This window comes from Chlorocebus sabaeus, chromosome 16, assembly GCF_047675955.1.
Source record: "Chlorocebus sabaeus isolate Y175 chromosome 16, mChlSab1.0.hap1, whole genome shotgun sequence".
Classification (NCBI taxonomy): domain Eukaryota; kingdom Metazoa; phylum Chordata; class Mammalia; order Primates; family Cercopithecidae; genus Chlorocebus; species Chlorocebus sabaeus.
In genome coordinates this window covers 69,355,958-69,373,513 of record NC_132919.1, presented here as the reverse complement: position 1 = coordinate 69,373,513, position 17,556 = coordinate 69,355,958, and the positions used below count along the sequence as shown (strand labels likewise).

Below are 17,556 nucleotides of genomic sequence, written 5' to 3'. Positions count from 1 at the left end.
TTTAAGTTCAAAAGAAATAATAAGCAGGCCGGGCGAGGTGGCTCACACCTGTAATCCCAGCACTTTGGGAGGCCGAGGCAGGTGGATCACCTGAGGTTGGGAGTTTGAGACCAGCCTGACCAACATGGAGAAACCCCCATCTCTACTAAAAATACAAAACTAGACTGGTGTGGTGGTGCATGTCTGTAATCCCAGCTACTCAGGAGGCTGAAGCAAGAAAATCGCTTGAATTAGGGAGGCAGAGGTTATGGTGAGCCGAGATCGCGCCATTGCACTCCAGTCCAGGCAACAAGAATGAAACTCCACCTCAAAAAGAAAAAAAAGAAAAGAAAAGAAATAATAGAGCTGGGCGCAATGGCTCACGCCTATAATCCCAGCACTTTGGGAGGCCGAGGCAGGCAGATCACGAGGTCAGGAGTTCAAGACCAGCCTGGCCAACATGGTAAAACCATGTCTCTACCAAAAATGCAAAAATTATCCAGGTGTGGTGGTGGGCGCCTGTAATCCCAGCTACTCGGGAGGCTGAGGCAGGGGAATTGCTTGAACATGGGAGGCAGAGGTTGCAGTGAGCCGAGATCGCACCACTGCACTCCAGCCTAGGAGACAGAGCAAGACTCCATCTTGAAAAAAAAAGAGAAAGAAATAATAAAAAATAAAAATATTGTTTTGTAAAATGAAATATAAAAAAATGAAAAAATTTTTTAATTTTTTTTTTTTAAAAGAGAAATGGTGTCTCACTATGTGGTCCAGGCTGGTCTGAAACTCCTGCCTTCAAGTGGTCCTCAACCTCCCAAAGTGCTGAGACTCCAGGCAGGAGCCACTGCCTCTGGCCTCAGGACCCCTTTACACCTTTAAATACTGAGGACTCCAAAAAGCTTTTGTTTACAAAGGTTACATCTATTAGAAGTTATCTATTAGAAATTATATGTATTAGACATTAAAATTGAGGGGTTTTCTGTTTGTTTGTTTGTTTGTTTGTGTGTTTTGAGACAGGGTCACACTCTGTGACCCAGGCTGGCGTGCACTGGCATCATCAGAGCTCACTGCAGCCTCAACCTCCCAGGCTCAAAACAATCCTCAGCCTCCTGAGTAGCTGGGACTATAAGCACACGCCACCATAACCGGCTAACTTTTGTATTTTTTATAGAGATGGGGTCTCCTTATATTGCTGAGGCTGGTCTTGAACTCCTGGCCTCAAGCGATCCTCCTGCCTCAGCCTCTCAAAGGGCTGGGATTACCGGTGTGAGCCACAGTGCCTGGCCAAAAATGAGAAATTTTAAAAATATTTATCAATTCATTAAAAATATAAACTTACTGCATACTAACATAAATAACATTTTTATGAAAGGTAACTATTTTTGGCCGGGCACGGTGGCTCACGCCTGTAATCCCTGTTACTTAGGAGGCTGAGGCAGGAGACTCACTTGAACCCGGGAGGTGGAGGATGCGCTGAGGTCATGCCACTGCACTCCAGCCTGGGCAACAGAGCGAGACTCCGTCTCAAAAAAAAAAAAAAAAAAGAAAGAAGAAGAAAGGTTAATTTTTTCATACTCAGGAGGCTGAGGCAGGAGAATCACTTGAACCCGGGAGGCAGAGGTTGCAGGGAGTTGAGATCGCAATACTGAACTCCAGCATGGGCGACAGAGAGATTCTGTCTTCAAAAAAAAAAGTAACTCTTTTTCAAAACAAAACACAGTTAGTGGAAAGAGTAGCATTGTTCAAAGTTTAGGAAATCTCTCAAATGTCTGGCTTAATAGAAGACAGCTGGATTCTCGTAACTGTTTTTGCATTCAATCTGTTGTAATATGTTGCTTTGGTTGAATACATGAGGAAAATTTGACTTCACATAGATACACTAGTTGAAAAATGGAGGAATTTTTTTTTTTTTTTTTTTTGAGATAGAATCTCATTCTGTCACCAAGGCTGGAGTGCAGCAGCATGATTTTGGCTCACTGCAGCCTCAACTTCCCAGGCTCAGGTGATCCTACTACCTAGCCTCCTAGGTAGCTGGGACTACAGGTGAGCACCACCACACCTGGCTAATTTTTTGTATTTTTTGTAGAGATGGGGTTTCGCCATGTCGCCCAGGTTGGTATCAAACTCCTGGGCTCAAGCACTCGGCCCGCTTCAGCCTCCCAAAGTGCTGGGATTACACGCATGATTCTGTAACATCATGCATCGGTCATGTGGAAAACACTGTTTCAGAGATATGCAGACCTTCCAAATGTCGGTGCATTTCATTATACACTATATTTGTCAACATCAAAAACTATATTCATTAATATAAGAAAACTGGCAGACTCACAGTGGTGGATACAAGCTTTCTCAAATTCTGATTTTTACTCTAAAGCTCAAATTTTATCATTGGTAACAAATACTGTCAGTTGCTTTCCCTGAACAGACAACTTCCCTTCTTTCATTTTTGAAAAAATATCTGCCAATATCTCAGTTGTTTTATCAGTCATTCTTTCTTTATTTTTGAGACAGTCTCACTCTGTCGCCTAGGCTGGAGTGCAATGGCATGATCCTGGCTCACTGCAACCTCCACCTCCCAGGTTCCAGCAATTCCCCTGCCTCAGTCTCCTGAGTAGCTGGGATTACAGGGGCTAGCCGCCACACCCGGCTAATTTTTGTATTTTAGTAGAGATGGGGTTTCACCATGTTGGCCAGGCTGGTCTTGAACTCCAGACGTGGTGATCCGCCTGCCTCGGCCTCCCAAAATGCTGGGATTACAGGCGTGAGCCACCACGCCCAGTCTCATTCTTTCAAGAAAGAATGGTGTTTCATGGAAATAGCATCCAATATGACATCACAACTTAGTTCACACACGCTTTTCCTTACCACTGTGATACTTCTCATTACAGAATATCAGAGAGTCCTCGAGGGTGGAGAATCATGAAATTAACATTGTTTACTCTTTCATCATGGACAATCCTAAGTGAAATCAGTGTTATTTGATTTACTGGCAGCAGTCAAAAATAACTATATTATGAAAATAGTTTTGATCTAGGACCCCCAGGAGTCTATGGACTACACTGAAAATTGCTGCTATAGGCTGGGCCGAGTGGCTCACCCCTGTAATCCCAGCAAGGAGGCCAAGGAGGGAAGATTGCATGAGGCCTGGTGTTTGATACCAGCCTGGCCAATATGGCAAGACTCTATATCAAAGGAAGGAAGGAAGGGAGAGAGGGAGGGAGGGAGGGTGGGAGGAAACACTGTTGCTATAGACAACTCAAATAGAAGCATCAATAAGCAACCCATCCATGAGAACAATATCAAAAAACAAATATCCCTCCTCCACTTGCCAAAGGAGCAATGGAGTTTAGCAAAAGTTTTTTGTGTCTTGGTAATGCAGTAATTGAGATTCATGGGCCTGGTCCTGGCATTAAAGGTATATGCATCTATGTTTGCATGTATACATACAAAGCAACTCTGAAAAAATAAATAATAGGTAACCAGCTGTCCTTGGGAAAGAGGGTTCATATCAATAAGGTGAGCTTTAAAAAAATTGGGGATTTGGCTGGGCACGGTGGCTCACACCTATAATCCCAGCACTTTGGGAGGCCGAGGTGGGTGGATCATGAGGTCAAGAGATCGAGACCACCCTGGCCAACATGGTGAAACCCCATCTCTACCAAAAATACAAAAATTAGCTGTACATGGTGGCAAACATCTGTAGTCCCAGCTACTCGGGAGGCTGAGGCAGGAGAATCACTTGAAACGGGAGGCAGTAGTTGCAGTGAGTGAAGATCACGCCGTTGCACTCCAGCCTGGCAACAGAGCAAGACTCCATCTCAAAAAAAAAAAAAAAACCCAGCCAGGCACGGTGGCTTGCTCACACCTGTAATTCCAGCACTTTGGGAGGCCAAGTTGGGCGGATCACAAGGTCAGGAGGTGGAGACTACCCTGGCTAACACAGTGAAACCCCGCCTCTACTAAAAATACAACAAATTAGCCCGGCGTTGTGATGGGCGCCTGTAGTCCCAGCTACTAGGGAGGCTGAGGCAGGAGAATGGCGTGAACCCGGGAGGCTGAGCTTGCAGTGAGACTCTGTCTCAAAAAAAAAAAAAAAATTGGGGGTTTCTGGATTTGTGGGGGGTACAATTCCTGCCTGTCCAAGTGACAGATTCATTTAATTGTCCCCAGGTTACTGTTTAAGTGCAATGGGGTAAAACATGCACTCTGTTAACTAAAAAGCCACATTTCCAAATAGTATACACATTATGATTAAAACATTAAAAATATATGTGTACAGATTTATTCATATAAGCGCAAAAACAAATGTCAGAATATTCATTGCAACAATGCTTCTGTCTTTGGAACCTGACTTAAAATAAGGTTCCTGTTGGCTTCTTCATGAGACACAGCCAACTCTAATTTGCCACCCAGGCAAATCATCTATGCCTATCATTAGGAAATCAAATTTATGATACCCATAGCCTAGAATACTACTATGTAGTTTTTTGGGTGTTTTTTTTTTAGACAGAATCTTGCTCTGTCGCCCAGGCTGGAGTGCAGTGGTATGATCTCAGCTCAATGCAACCTCCGCCTCCAGGGTTCAAGTGATTCTTCCACCTCAGCCTCCTGAGTAGCTGGGATCACAGGCACACACTACCATGCCTGGCTAATTTTACTATGTAGACTTTTTAAACATGAGGTATATATACATGTATTCGCATTAAGTATTCTCTAAGATAAAGTGACAAAAAGCAAAATACAGTTTGGTGTATTTGCTGCTATCTATGAAAGGAAGAAAACACCCAGAGAATAACATGTTTGCATGCATACACACGAAGTAACTCAGGAAAAATAAATAGTAGGTAACTAGCTGTCCCTGGGAAAGAGTTCCAAGGATAAGGTGCAGACTAATTTCCCACTTACTACACATCTTTTGTACTGATTCATTTGAAAATGTACTCTAAAATATTGGTATTACAATAAACAAAACTGGAGTCTAGAACTGAATGACAAAACTGATACATTCTTACTAAAAATCTGTGGCTAAGATTAGCAATAATCTTTCCTAGGCAAAGGGGAAAAAGTTTAACACAAAGACTGTATGGATCTTCTCTACCCTCCGTCTCCAGTCTCATTCCCATTACTCAGAAAATATTCTCACTGGGTACAGAGGTATGTACTCCCATTGGAAAACTTAGGGTAACCATCCATGGAATCTATGGGGGCACTGCTGACCTGGGATATTTCTACAGAAACAGGAATTTTTTTTTTTTTTTTTTTTTTTTTGAGATGGAGTCTTGCTCTGTAGCCCACGCTGGAGTGCAATAGCGCGATCTCAGCTCACTGCCACGCTCCACCTCATGGGTTCACACCATTCTCCTGCCTCAGCCTCCTGAGTAGCTGGGACTACAGGTGCCTGTCAACACGCCCAGCTAATTTCTTGTATTTTTAGTAGAGACGGGGTTTCACCGTGTTAGCCAGGATGGCCTCCATCTCCTGACCTTGTGATCCGCCTGCCTTGGCCTCCCAAAGTGCTGGGATTACAAGCGTGAGCCACCGTGCCCGGACAATAAACTTTCTTTTTTAGAGCAGTTTTAGGTTCACAGCAAAATTGAGTAGAAAGTACAGAGATTCCCATACACCTCCTGTACCCATCACACACACAACCTCCCCTACTGTCAAAATCCTGCACCACATTTGAGAACCAGAAATTTTAGGTGGTTCTATGAACTAGGACTCTTCAATACAGTAATTAGGACACTCAAGTGTCTCATATGCTTCTAGCCACATGCAATCCACTCATTTATTCATTAGAACAGAAATGGAAAATAACACATGGGATTAAGAATGAGTATTAATTATTCCTTTTTCCTTTTTTTTTTTTTTTTTGAGACAGAGTTTCGCTCATTTCCCAGGCTGGAGTGCAATGGCACAATCTCGGCTCACTGCAACCTCCGCCTCCCGGGTTCAAGTGATTCTGCTGCCTTGGACTCCCAAGTAGCTGGGATTACAGGCACCCGCCACCACCCCTGGCTAATTTTTGTATTTTTAGTAGAAATGGGGTTTCACTAGCTTGGTCAGGCTGGTCTCGAACTCCTGACCTCAGGTGATCCACCCGCCTCAGCCTTCCAAAGTACTGGGATTACAGGCGTGAGCCACCGTACCCGGTGAGATTATTCTTAATCAATTTATTATTTCTGGCTCCAGAATGCTTCAATTATTCCACCTGCCCCTATGTATAAGCATTATGACCCTAATTATGCTTGTTTTTGTTTTTTGGTTGTTTGTTTGAGATGGAATCTCTGTTGCCCAGGCTGGAATACAGTGGCAAGATCTCGACTCACTGCAACCTCTGCCTCACAGGTTCAAGCGATTCTCGTGCTTTAGCCTCCAGAATAGCTGGGATTACAGGTACGTGTCACCACACCCAGCTAGTTTTTTGTATTTTCAGCAGAGACAGGATTTTGCCATGTTGGCAAGGCTGGTCTTGAACTCCTGACCTCAAGTGATCCACACGCCTTGGCCTCCCAAAGTGCTGGGATTACAGGCATAAGCCATCACTCCCGGCCTCCTAATTATGTTTTATTTTGGTTAATGTTTCAATAAATGTGCTTTCCCTAAATATACTGATGAAAAGAGGCCCAAATGCAAAACTGATTTGTCAGAGAAAGTCAGTCTGAGATGAAATATTTATTATGTCTAAATCACAAGTAGAAAAAAATTCAAAAGCCGATTATTTTAATGCTAACTGAATGCGACATTGCACTTTGTTTGGTTCATGGGAGAGACAATTACACAGCTAACACTGGGTTTGCAAGATTACATTGTGGGAGGAGAAGGGGAAAACAAGAAAAGTCTAATGCTTTTAGATTCTCTCAGAAAAAGTGTTTGCTAAAAAGCAAAACAAAATGAAGATGAGAAAAAAATGTGAAAAACATGCATTTTAGGAAGCTTTCACTGAAGCAGGTGCTCAAGTTCACACTCAAATCTTCCAACTCTCATAATAAGAATGAGAGGTCAGAATACCACAAACTAATCACATCAGTCAAACAAAGCGGGAAACAGGTGGCTGACACCAGATTGGGCAGGGTTTTCCTAAATTGGGTTTACCTTCGCTAATCCAAATCAGTTTTCAGAAATGGCTTCTACAAAAACTACCCAAACATCCCCCTAATAATTTGCACTCCTCCTCCACAGTAGGGAAGCCAAGCCGTTTATTTCCCAGAAGGTTTACTTTCTCTTTCAAGCTCTGCTGGCTTCTTCCTGCCCCGCATACAGCCAGGACAAAAGAAAAGCACTGCCTTTTCTTTCCTGCCTTCTCTAAAACTGGGGAGATAGGGTGAGAGAACCTGTTTCATGGACAAGCTGGGTGGTTCTTAACTGCAACACTATTCTGTATATACATTAGTTTGCAAAGGAAAGTTACAGGACAGGAATATAAAAGTCTACCCCTCCAACTACCTCATACACACGTACATTTGCATGTACACACACACACAGATGTGAGGGCACATTTAATTCAGCTGAGTAATGTGTAGCAATCAGCTCCCAGCTTCATATCCGGCCACTTGGGATGCCTCCTCACTCCTACCTTCCTTACCTGACTCAAAATAAGGTTCCTCCTGTTGGCTTCTTCCTGAGACACAGCCAACTCTAATCATTCCTCTTCCCCTCATATCTTCAATACTACCTGCACTTTCTGTGCAGGAGCAATTCCTTGGGTGATAATCCATTTTTAATGTGTTAAATATTACTTAAAATAAGTGAGAGGTAATCATGGACTATGGACAATACAGAGATTTGTCAAAAGGGCATTTGTGTAAACAGGAAACACTTTGCCTTACCTATTCCTTTTATATGACAGCCTCAATTTCCTCTAACAGAATGTAAATCCACCATCTCTATTCATTCAGTTTTTTTCCCATTAGGTTAATAATCTGCCAATTATTCTTTCTCTCCTTTGGGTCATTAGTGGCTGCCATGGATCATAATTTGCCTGACTTTGTAATATCTAACAGATATTACAATTTTATGTTAGTTTTTGATATGACAGTTTTTTGTTTTTCGTTTTCTGTTTTTGACACGGAATCTCGCTGTGTCGCCCAGGTTGGAGTGCAGTGGTGTGATCTCAGCTCACTGCAACCCCCATCTGCTGGGTTCAAAAGCGATTCTCCTGTCTCAGCCTCCCGAGTGACTGGGACTACAGGCGTCTGCCACCACAACCGGCTAAATTTTATATTTTTAGTAGAGATGGGGTCTCACTATGTTGGGCAGGCTGGTCTTGAACTCCTGACCTCAGGTGATCCACCCACTTCGGCCTCCCAAAGAGCTAGAATTACAGGCATGAGCCACTGTGCCCAGTCTCCTAATTATGTTTTATTCCACCTGCCCCTATGTATCAGCATTACCACCCTAATTATGCTTTTTGTTTTTTGTTTTGAGACAGAGTCTCACTCTGTTACCCAGGCTGGAGTGCAGTGGCATGATCTCGGCTCACTGCAACCTCTGCCTCCCGGGTTCAAGCGATTATCCTACCTCAGCCTCCCGAGTAGCTGGGATTACAGGTGCCCACCACCATAACTGGTTAATTTTTATATTTCTTAGTAGAGATGGTGTCTCACTCTGTTGGGCAGGCTGGTCTTGAACTCCTGATATAAGGTGATCCAGCCGCCTCAGCCTCCCAAAGTGCTGGGATTACAGGCATGAGCCACCGCACCTGGACTGATATTATAGTTTTTAATAAGAGTAATTCAGCCTGGGCAACATGACGAGATCCCGACTCAAAAAAATTAAAAAATTAGGCCGGGCGTGGTGGTTCACGCCTGTAATCCCAGCACTTTGGGAGGTGGAGGCAGGTCAGGAGATGGAGACCATCCTGGCTAACACGGTGAAACCCATATCTACTAAAAATACAAAAAAAATTAGCCAAGCATGGTGGTGGGCGCCTGTAGTCCCAGCTACTCGGGAGGCTGAGGCAGGAGAATGGCATGAACCCGAGAGGCAGGGCTTGCAGTGAGCGAGATCACGCCACTGCACTCCAGGCTGGGCAACAGAGCGAGACTCCGTCTCAAAATAAATAAATAAATAAACATTTAAAAATTAGCTGAGGGTGGTAGCATGCGCCTGTAGCCCCAGCTACCCCAGAGGCTGAGGCAGGAAGATCACTTGAGCCTGGGAGGTCAAGGCTGCAATGAGCTATGATCTCGACACTGCACTCCAGCCGAGATGACAGAGTGACATCCTGTCTCAAAAAATAAATAGTAATAATAGTAACTATTAGCACTTGAACGTTACCTATCTGCCCGGCACTATGCAAAGTACTTGATATGCATCATCTTGCTTCATCCTCTCAAGTACTCTACAAGTGAACCTCCTTTCCACAATTGTGGATAGAGAAACTGAAACCCAGAGAAGTGAAAGCAACAGGCCCAAGGTCTAAGAGAAGGCAGAGCTGGGATTAAAGCCCAAGAGGTCTGACCTGATGGTCTACTCTTTTAACTGCTAGGGTAATTCTGGACCATGAAACCCTCAAACATAACAACCAAGTGTTTCAAAACTACAATAGCAATCACCTTAGGAAGACTAAAAATATAAGTTCTTTGGCTGATGCCGTTAAAAATTCGAAGGTCAGGTAAAAGGTCAGTGATGAGCAAGGTCATTTATTCTCAAGGCTGGGGGTAGCAGGAAGGAAAGCCGGATCATCCAAACATTATTGTCTTGTAGGGGCAGATTTACCTTCCTTAATATTCTTTTGCTGGCTGTTAAAAGGAATTTGGAATAGATATGTCCAAGATAACCTGGTAAACAGAAAGGGCTACAAAAAATCTGGAGAATAAAACCAAGCCAATTAACAGGATACATGTAAAACACACATTTTATATTTCTTCAAGTCTTTATTTTTTTATGATAGCATGTTATTACTTTTCTAAAAAGGACAAAATAACTTAATGACATTTAAACCCAATTATTAACAGAAAAGGGATAAGAACTGTGGTTCCTTGGCCTCCTTTCCCCCTTGGTTTGGTTCTCCTAAATTAAGAACTTCTACTTATAGCTCCCTAAACACACAAGGCTGGTTTTTTTTTGTTGTTTTTTTTTTGAGACGGAGTCTCGCTCTGTCACCCAGGCTGGAGTACAGTGGCCGGATCTCAGCTCACTGCAAGCTCCGCCTCCCGGGTTCACGTCATTCTCCTGCCTCAGCCTCCTGAGTAGCTGGGACTACAGGCGGGCCCGCACCACGCCTGGCTAATTTTTTTGTATTTTTCAGTAGAGACGGGGTTTCACCGTGTTAGCCAGGATGGTCTTAATCTCCTGACCTCGTCATCCGCCTGCCTCAGCCTCCCAAAGTGCTGGGATTTCAGGCATGAGCCACCACGCCTGGCCGACACAAGGCTGTTTTAAGCCTCTGCACACTCATGTTCCTTCAGCCTTGAATGCAACTATTTATAACGCAACTTTGTGGAAAGAATTCCTATTCATCCTACAAAACCCTATTCGGGTGTTCCCATCTGATAAAGCCCCTCAATAATGATGACTTTCTCTCACTCCTGAAGAGAATTAATCTCTTTTCTTGGATATTTAATAAGAACTTAGATTTACAGAGCTCTTATGTACCAGGCACTATGCTAAGCATTTTATCCACATTATTGTACTGAATCAGCAATAGTACCTACAAGATGGCCGGGTGCGGTGGCTCAAGCCTGTAATCCCAGCACTTTGGGAGGCCGAGATGGGCGGATCACGAGGTCAGGAGATCGAGCTCATCCTGGCTAAAACGGTGAAACCCCGTCTCTACTTAAAAATACAAAAAACTAGCCGGGTGAGGTGGTGGGCGCCTGTAGTCCCAGCTACTCGGGAGGCTGAGGCAGGAGAATGGCATAAACCCGGGAGGCAGAGCTTGCAGTGAGCTGAAATCCGGCCACTGCACTCCAGCCTGGGCGACAGAGTGAGACTCTGTCTCAAAAAAAAAAAAAAAAAAAACACAGTACCTACAAGATAAGTACTGTTATCATCCTCTTTTACAGATAAGAAAACAGAGGCTCAGGTTCTGACTAGGAAGTGGCAGATCCAGGATTCAGTCCCAGATCTGTTTGACTTTAGAGCCTGAGTCTTGAACCACTCACTGCCCTGTCATCTCCCCTGTCCTACTTCCATACTGGCACAAGACACACTTTGGTCCCTGCAACATCTCCAGTTTCATGAAAACGGACAATGTTTCATTATCCTTGGATCATGCCTGATGCAATACCTGACTCTCAATATGTTTGCTGATCTGAATTAAAGAGTTGCGGTAATCCTAACATGACAAATGAGAACCGACCACAATAGAAATTCATTCTTCCATATGTTATTCCCAGGCCTCATAACCTCTCTTTCCTCTGAAGACATGTAGCATTCAGTGTAGCACTGTCAGATAGAATGTCTCACTCTGTTGCCCAGGCTGGAGTGCAGTGGCAGGATCTCAGCTCACTGCAGCCTCCACCTCCCAGGTTCAAGCAATGCTCCTGGCTCAGCCTCCAGAGTAGCTGGGACTACAGGCGTGAGCCACCACACCTGGCTAATTTTTGTATTTTTAGTAGAGACGGGGTTTCACTATATTGGCCAGGCTGGTCTCAAACTCCTGACCTCTAGTGATCCGCTCACCTTTGCCTCACAAAGTGCTGGGACTCCAGGCGTCAGCCACCATGCCCGGCCTGTTTTTGCTCTTTTTTTTTTTTAAAAAAGAAACAAAACAAAGTGGTCTCGCTATGTTGCCCAGGCTGGTCTCGAACTCCTAGGCTCAAGCAATCCTCTTGTCTCGGCCTTCCAAAGTGCTGGGATTATAGGCATGAGCCACTGCTCCTGGCCCGATATGCTATCCCTTTTAAAAACTGGAGACACCAATCCCAGCACTTTGGGAGGCCGAGACAGGCGGATCAGGAGGTCAGGAGATGGTGACTATCCTGGCTAACATGGTGAAACCCCGTCTCTACTAAAAAATACAAAAAAACTAGCCGGGCGAGGTAGTGGGCGCCTGTAGTCCCAGCTACTCGGGAGGCTGAGGCAGGAGAATGGCGTAAACCTGGGAGGCAGAGCTTGCAGTGAGCTGAGATCTGGCCACCGCACTCCAGCCTGGGCGACAGAGCGAGACTCCATCTCAAAAAAAAAAAAAAAAAACTGGAGGCACCTCAAACAATTTACCACCAAAGGACCATGTGGCCATACTGACTAAAGTGCACTACACTTTACGCTTACATCTTGTAAGCCAAGGTGTCTAACAAAGAGTATATAACCACAATATTAATTCTTTCCACCATAATCAATAAAGTCTGGGCCAGCCCAGCAATGTCATCCTCCTGGATCTCACTGAGGCTGCTCCAGAACACCAGAAGTCCTTCAGGATTTGGGTATGTCCCTCAAGTACTCTTTCAGTGGTTTTTATAAATGACCCAAAAGTTATGGTGAAATTTTTAAATGCAAAATACATAAAATATGAGTGGCTTATGCCTGTAATCCCAGCACTTTGGGAGGCTGAGGATTGCTTGAGTCCAGGAGTTTGAGACCAGCTTGGGCAACATGGTGAAACCCCCTCTCCACTAAAAATTTAAAAACTAAGCCAGGCCTGGTGGCGTGGGCCTATAATCTCAGCTACAATCAAAAATCCTCAAAAAACACTTCTGCACTTAAGCACACTATGCTTTTTTCACCCAAAGTACCGAATCAAATTAATCAGGACACTTACCTTTGTACAATGTCGGACTCCAGTTAATAACTTCCCGGCCGGGCGCGGTGGCTCAAGCCTGTAATCCCAGCACTTTGGGAGGCCGAGATGGGTGGATCACGAGGTCAGGAGATCGAGACCATCCTGGCTAACACGGTGAAACCCCATCTCTACTAAAAATACAAAAAAATTAGCCGGGCGTGGTGGCAGGCGCCTGTAGTCCCAGCTACTCGGGAGGCTGAGGCAGGAGAATGGCGTGAACCCAGGAGGCGGAGCTTGCAGTGAGCCGAGATAGTGCCACTGCACTCCAGCCTGGGCGACAGAGCAAGACTCCGCCTCAAAAAATAAATAAATAAATAAATAAATAAATAAATAACTTCCCTAGGGCAGAGGGCATATGCACTGATTTACTTTGTACAAATTAACTAGCATCAGGCAATCAAGTCTGTGCCTGACACATAGTAGGTACTCTATGATTAAAGATCAGTGCTTTGCCTCCAAAGTTTTAAAAGCTTCCCCTACAAAAGAACAGAACTGAAATTCCTTGGTCTTGTATTCAATGTCTTTTATAAGTAATCACTTCTCCCCTACTTACCCTCCTAGTCTACTGGGCTACCAGGAACCTTTTTTTTTTTTTTTTTTTTGGAGCTAGGGTCTTACTCTGTCGCCCAGGCTAGAGTGTGGCAGCGGGATCACAGCTCACTGCAGCCTCAACCCCCCAGGCTCGGGTGATCCTCCCACCTTAGTCTCACCAGTAGCTGGAACTACAGGCCCACGCCACCAGGCTGGCTTATTTTTTTAATTTTTAGTGGAGAGAAGGTTTCACCATGTTGCCCAAGCTGGTCTCAAACTCCTGGGCTCAAGCAATCCTCCTGCCTCAGCCTCCCAAAGTGCTGGGATTACAGGCATAAACCACCACAAATTATTTACACCTATCAAATTCCACCCATTATTTGAGACCCAGTTGAAATCACTCCTTTGGCAAAAAGACATTCTAGACAACTCCAGGCCTCATAACCTCTCCTTTCTCTGAAGACCTGCAGCATTCAGCAGTAGCACTGTCCAATAGAACATGCTATGATAACAGAAATGTTCTACATCTGTACTGTATATTCTTTTATGTAGAACAGCTACCTTGTTAGCGCAAGAGTAAAGTCTCACCATCTCTTTGCTGACAAGATGTTACACTGAATGGTTAAAACATTTATCAACTCCCCGAGTAGACTGAAATTTCTATGAACAAGATACAACTTATTCTTCATAGCAACTCTGACAACGTTGCAAAAGGTATATATTTGTTGGTCAGGCAAGGTGGCTCATGCCTGTAATCCCAGCACTTTGGGAGGCTGAGGTGGGCAGATCTCTTGAGGTCAGAAGTTTGAGACCAGCCTAGTCAACATAGTGAAACCCCACCTCTATTAAAAATATAAAAAGTAGCTAGCTGGGCGTAGTGGCGGGCACCTGTAATCCCAGCTACTCAGGAGGCTGAGGTGCAAGAATCACTTGAACCTGGGAGAAGGAGGTTACAGCGAGCCAAGATCACACCACTGCACTCCAGCCTGGGTGACAGAGTGCAACTCCAACTCAAAAAAAAAAAAAAAAAAAGTATATATTTGTTGATTTGCACATCACCTAAGAAAACCATAAGCTAAAAAGGTGTCTGGAAAGTTGGTCACCACCTCTACGCCATCTCACATCTGAATGTCAAGAGACACGTAGAGGCAGGGTGGTTAAAGCAACTTTCTAGAGACAGAAATGACCACTGATCAAGCCACAATGCACTCTGGTTTAAATGACATTTAGGTCATGACTGTCCTTAATCTAAAATAAACCTCGATTAGTATTTCTTTTCATTAGTAAATAGCTGAATTCTGATGGTAAATTATGCTGACCAAAAACAGTTCCTCACTTCCCAAGTTAGACATAGCAATTAGGTAGAAAAATAATCTAAGCAAGCTCCATTTGTATTTCTTTTTTCACCTGTTTATTGAATATTTACCTCCCAGGCCAACAGTCTTTTGGCCTGTTGGTGGTATTTTACTGTTCAGATATATGTTAGAATTTCACTGATACTGGGTGCGGTGGCTCACACCTGTAAACCTAGCACTTCGGGAGACGGAGGCGGGCGGCTCACGAGGTCAGGAGTTCAAGACCAGCCTAGCCAATATGGTAAAACCCTGGTCTCTACTAAAAATACAAAAATTAGACGGGCGTGGTGGTGCGCACCTGTAGTCCCAGCTACTTGGGAGGCTGAGGCAGGAGAATCACTTGAACCCAGGAGGCAGAGGTTACAGTGAGCCAAGATTGCGCCACTGCACTCCAGCCTGGGCGACAGAGCAAGACTCTGTCTCAAAAAAAAAAAAAAAAAGAATTTCACTGATACTTTTCACAAAATATACAGAAGGCGGCACAAATTCCACCACTATGGCACTCTGCCGCCTTGGGCAAGTGTCTTGATCCTTTGGCCTCAATTTTCTTATCTACAATATTAGAGTAATTGTTATGTGAACTACCTACCTCACAAGTCCTTTGTGGGTCAATTCATAACTGTGCTGTGGGTATTTCTTTTTCTTTCCTTTCTTCCTCCTTTCCTTTCCTTTCTTTCTTTTTTTTTTTTTTTTTTTTTTTTTGAGATGGAGTCTCACTCTGTCGCCCAGGCTAGAGTGCAGTGGCCGGATCTCAACTCACTGCAAGCTCCGCCTCCCGGGTTCACGCCATTCTCCTGCCTCAGCCTCCCGAGTAGCTGGGACTACAGGCGCCCACCACCTCGCCCGGCTAGTTTTTTGTATTTTTTTAGTAGAGACGGGGTTTCACCGTGTTAGCCAGGATGGTCTCGATCTCCTGACCTCGTGATCCGCCCGTCTCGGCCTCCCAAAGTGCTGGGATTACAGGCTTGAGCCACCGCGCCCGGCCCTTTCTTTCTTTCTTAGAGACAGGTTCTCATTATGTTGCCTAGACTAGACTCTAGACCCAATTCCTGGCCTTTCACCATGTTGCCCAGACCAGACTCAACTCCTGGACTCAAGGAATCCTCCGGCCTCAGCCTTCAAGTGACTGGGATCAGAGGTGTGCACCACCATGCCTGGCACTGTGGATATTTTTAAGTGATTATTCTTCCCAAATGAACTACATAAAAAACAAAAGATTCATGAATTTACTAATGGTTCTTTGTGATGGATGTGCTAATACAGAGACTAAAATCAAGGCTCCAACCTCTAAAACATTTTTTTTTAAATTCCAGACTTGTTTCCCCATCCCACTGTGCAAACTGAACAAAAACTGGGCTAGCACTCCCGTCTGGAACATGTAATAAGGAAATAAATGTGCTGACTCAGAGAACACAGACATATTTAATATAAAATAAAATAGAAAACTGGCTGAATCAAGTCATAACACAGTCTAAATCCACATATAAAAGATTGAGATGATTTTCTGCTTTGCTATATTCAAGCCCAATGCTTTATCAGCACAGCCAGCCAAAAATTTACAACCCATGCACAGACTACGTAAACCTTTAGTTGCACATACAGTAAGATCAGCAGGTACACACTATACACATTTTTAACAAAAAACAATGACTAACCACTGATTTTGTCACCACACTTACAACGACCTGATATGGCACAGAGTGATGTGTATCAAACATGGAAATACCAACTTGGGCGACGGTTTGAATCTTGTTAACTTCAGTGCAACCACACCCCCCTAAATGCAGGTAAACTTAGCACACATGGTTTTGTCAAGGCCAGCCTGTCTTTGTTTCCCTCTCCTCTGCATTTACCCAAGATCTTGGCTCTGAGACAGAGAACTCCCACTCTCGATTGGTTCATTCCGTCCTATGCAATTAAGCAACACCACAATCCAGTAAACGCAATGGCTCAATTATTTATCTTCTGGCCGACTTTACCAGGTATTTGGAAAAGAACATTGCCAAGAGATTTATTTCTCTCTCTAGAGCTGGCTTGACGGGTTGACGGGGATTTTGTCTTGTTTTCCCCTCTTTTTTACATGGCGGGGGCGTGAGGGGAGCATAGTTTAACCTAGGAAAAGATGGCAGGGAATTTAGAAAGAGTACCGGTCTGTCAATTTCCCTACAGGAAACTTGATTCTTATGCAATAAAGCCTACCCGCGACCAGCCAGCCCGTGAGGCTGCAGGGGACAGACACACCTATTCCTGCCTCCAGAAGGGCACAGCTGGCTCCTGAAGGAGCGGGAACAGGGCAAGCGGAGGAAGTGGCTCAGCGGGAGCCGCCGGCCAGGCGGGGAGGAGGCGCTTTCCGACCCCCACCCGCGCCGGTGATCCCCGCCGGCGTGACAGTCGCTCCGGTGGCCGGAACGTCCCCAGGGCCCCAGGCAGCAGGAAATCGGGGGACTGTCCCTCACTCCTGCCGCCGCAGCCGAGTGCGCCCTCGCCCCACGGTGCCCCCTCGGGCGCGTTCTCACTGTTTCTCCGAAGAACGAAACTTCCCTCCAGCGCCCCGAGTCCCTTCCGAGGCCCGCTCCTGTCATCCCGAAGAGTCTTCCCTCAGGGCGACCCTCCGCGTCTCCTCATCTCTCCCCGCCCCACTGCAGCGTCCATCACAAAATCCCCAAGGTCCCAGAGGCCCCCAACCGCGGCGGCGCCCCCAGGTCCCCAGGCCTCCCCGACGGCCCCACCCTGCACCCCCTTCACCTGTTTCTCCAGCAGAGGCCGAGAGGCCGGGGCTGCGCGTGCGCCGGGGGCGGGCGGCGGGGCTCCCTCAGGCTGGAGGGCTTATCCGAGCCGAGGGGGAGAGACAGCGCCGAGCCGGGGTGCCTGTCCAGGATCCGGTTGGGGCTTGTTCCCTCGGCTGCTACGTCGGAACCCCCGGCTCCCCCTCCCGGTCTACGCTGCCGCAGCTCCGGAAACCGCTGAATT

General features: G+C 45.4%; 1 protein-coding gene across 11 annotated transcripts in view; it reads right to left on the bottom strand.

The window, feature by feature from the left end:
- Positions 1-17,556, bottom strand: part of STAT3 (signal transducer and activator of transcription 3) — an 82,785-nt gene extending 65,229 nt beyond the window's left edge. For 9 of the 11 annotated variants that reach the window (XM_008012647.3, XM_037993173.2, XM_037993174.2 and 6 more), the window contains exon 1: positions 17,332-17,536. The gene's annotated coding sequence lies outside the window, so the exon portion shown is untranslated. Of the gene's footprint in view, positions 1-17,331 lie in introns of all 11 variants that reach the window. The other 2 variants (XM_008012637.3, XM_008012645.3) reach the window with 2 other exon arrangements.